Source organism: Rhea americana, unplaced genomic scaffold (genome assembly GCF_003343005.1).
Source record: "Rhea americana isolate MKP2758 unplaced genomic scaffold, rheAme1 scaffold_527, whole genome shotgun sequence".
Classification (NCBI taxonomy): Eukaryota; Metazoa; Chordata; class Aves; order Rheiformes; family Rheidae; genus Rhea; species Rhea americana.
The window spans coordinates 24,274-26,550 of NW_028186676.1; the positions used below are offsets into that span (position 1 = coordinate 24,274).

Here is a 2,277-nt window from a genome sequence, read left to right on the forward strand (position 1 = left end):
CCGCTCCCCGCTGCTCGGGCCTTGATGACAAAAATTAGCCCAGCCTGTTGCAACTTTGATTAAAACAAGATGGTACGTGGCAGCGCAGCGAGCTGACAGCCTCGAGGGAGGCAAGAGCGCTCTTATTCCTGTGCCGCCTCTCACAAAGCACCGCTTTGCGATAGGCAGCGGCCTTGAGCGCAGAGCCAGCACCCTGCCCAAGAGAGCCAGCAGCATCGGGCTCGGTCACCTCCCGTCTGTTCCTTATTTCAAGGCATTTCCTTTCCCCCGTCCCACTTTGTTCGGCTTGGATGCTGCTGAAAGGGAGGGCTTGGCAGCGCTGGGATCTGGATTCCTCTTTCTATGAATAATGCCCTTATTAAATTTTAACATATTAAACAAACAGACCAGCCCCAGTTCCTGACGCTCTCCTTTGCAGGGCCTTTCCCAGGCGCAGCTGGAGAGGTAACATTCCCAAACACTTAGGCAGCCCAAATCTTCGGACAGCCCTGCCCCGTCCCCCGCTGCTGAGCCGGGATGCTCCTTGCAGATTCCCAGGCTCCCTTCYTGCCTCCTGCTTGCGGAGTTTCCCCTCCGCGTGGGTAAATCAGGCGGCCGCAGCGCCTGGCTGCAGCCTCGTGTGCCCCGGCCTTGCTGCCGGGCGCCACGTGTCGCGAAGCACGTTGGGGACAGGGCGGTTTGCAGGCAATGGGGAGCGCTGTGTTTTCAGAGGTGCCCCTATAACCTCGTGTCTCCAGACAGCCGGATTCCCCCACGCAGGGCAGGGGCTTCCTGTCAGACTCATCCTCCGGATCAGCTTTCCGGGGCACGCGTGACTCACTCCTGCCCCTTCGCAGGGTGCTGGCTCAGGCCGTGACTCAGCTGCTTAGTCACCATCTGTCTCGGTCCCTGTCCGCCTCGGCGGTCCCGGCAGGGCCCGAGCGGCGGCCCGGCTGCCCTCGGCAGGTGCCGCTCCGGCCGGCTCCCGGAGCCCGTCCCGCCCCGGCAGCGCCGCCCTCCGTGAGAAAGCACCTCCCTGCTCCCAGCCCGCATCCCCTTGGCAGCTAATGCGGATCGTTTCTTCTCATCTGCTCTGACCCCAGCTGGACTAAGGCAGTCCGGGACCCTCTGCAGAGCTGGGTTTACCCTCCCTGGGGGAAAGCATCCGCCTTCTCTTCCAGGCAACGCAAACCCAGGTCCAGCAGCCTCTCATCCTTGGCCTGTTCTGCTCGCTTCTTGTCTTCCTCTGGACTCTCTGGAGYGGGGAGGCTCCTCAGGCAGCTCCCTCCCCAGGGCAGGCACCCTTGTTCGGGGCGGGACGCTGCCTGCCCCTCCTCTCTGGAGGTCTCGCTCCTCCTGCCTGCGGAGATGGAGCGCCTTGGCCCGGCTGGGTAGCCGCTCTGCAGAGCAGAAAGCAGCCTGCGAGGTGGGGACGGGGCCAGGGATGCTGCCGGGGCCTCCCTGGATTGCAGCTCCCTGGGGTGGTGGGGCTGGAGCTGCCCGCAYCCAGGCTGAGCCCTCGCCGGAGGCGTCGCAGCGTCGAGGTGGTCGATGTCGTGTGGTGCCGGCTGGGTGCGCCAGCCCTGAGGTTCTCGTTTGGCCTGCTGTGACCAGGGCTTTGCGGAGCACGGCGCAGGGCCCCGGCCCCGGCGAGCCGCCGGGCTCTCTTAGCGCTGCGCGTGCCCCTGCTCCGGCGCCAGGCCGTGCCGCCCTGCGCCCACGAGGGCAGCGCTCGGGATCGCGGCACGGYGCTGAGCGGGACAGGGTGCCCGCGTGCTCCGAGCCCTGCCCGGCCCTGCCCGCCACTGGCAGGGATGGAGCTTGCCACCCAGGAGCCATCCGGCCTGGCCGCTGGCCAGCATCGCTGCAGCAAGCGGTGCTGAATCCGGAGCTGCGTTTCTGGGTGCTGCCATGGAAAATGGCACAGCGGGATGGGCCAGGGCCTCTGCCACGGGGAGCCAAGTCACCGGTGCTCTGGCGACCCGGCCTCTCTGTGCCCGTGTTTCCCGGGAAGGGGTTTTCCAAGGGCTCCGCGGGCTCCAAGCATGCAGGGCCACTCCATCCGCCCTGGGCACCGCGGCGCGGGCAGCGGCTCGCCGCCACCGGGGTTCGCTCGGCTGCGGCCGCCCGGCTGTGGGGTGGAGGGGTGAAGAGCCGATGCCTGGCCCTGCCCGGGCACGGCCGCGTCTGCGGTGCGGCGGCGGGCATGGCTGCGTGGCAGCAGGGAGGGCGATGCACGGTGGGCAGAGCGGGCGCTCGGCGCACGGGAGCCAGCCTTGCGCTGGCACCAGCTTGTTG

At 67.2% G+C, this 2,277-nt stretch overlaps 1 protein-coding gene across 1 annotated transcript in view; it reads left to right on the top strand.

Moving 5' to 3' along the window:
* The window catches only part of TIMP2 (TIMP metallopeptidase inhibitor 2), a 13,641-nt gene that overhangs the window by 3,251 nt on the left and 8,113 nt on the right, over window positions 1–2,277 (top strand). The gene's annotated exons all lie outside the window — the stretch shown is intronic.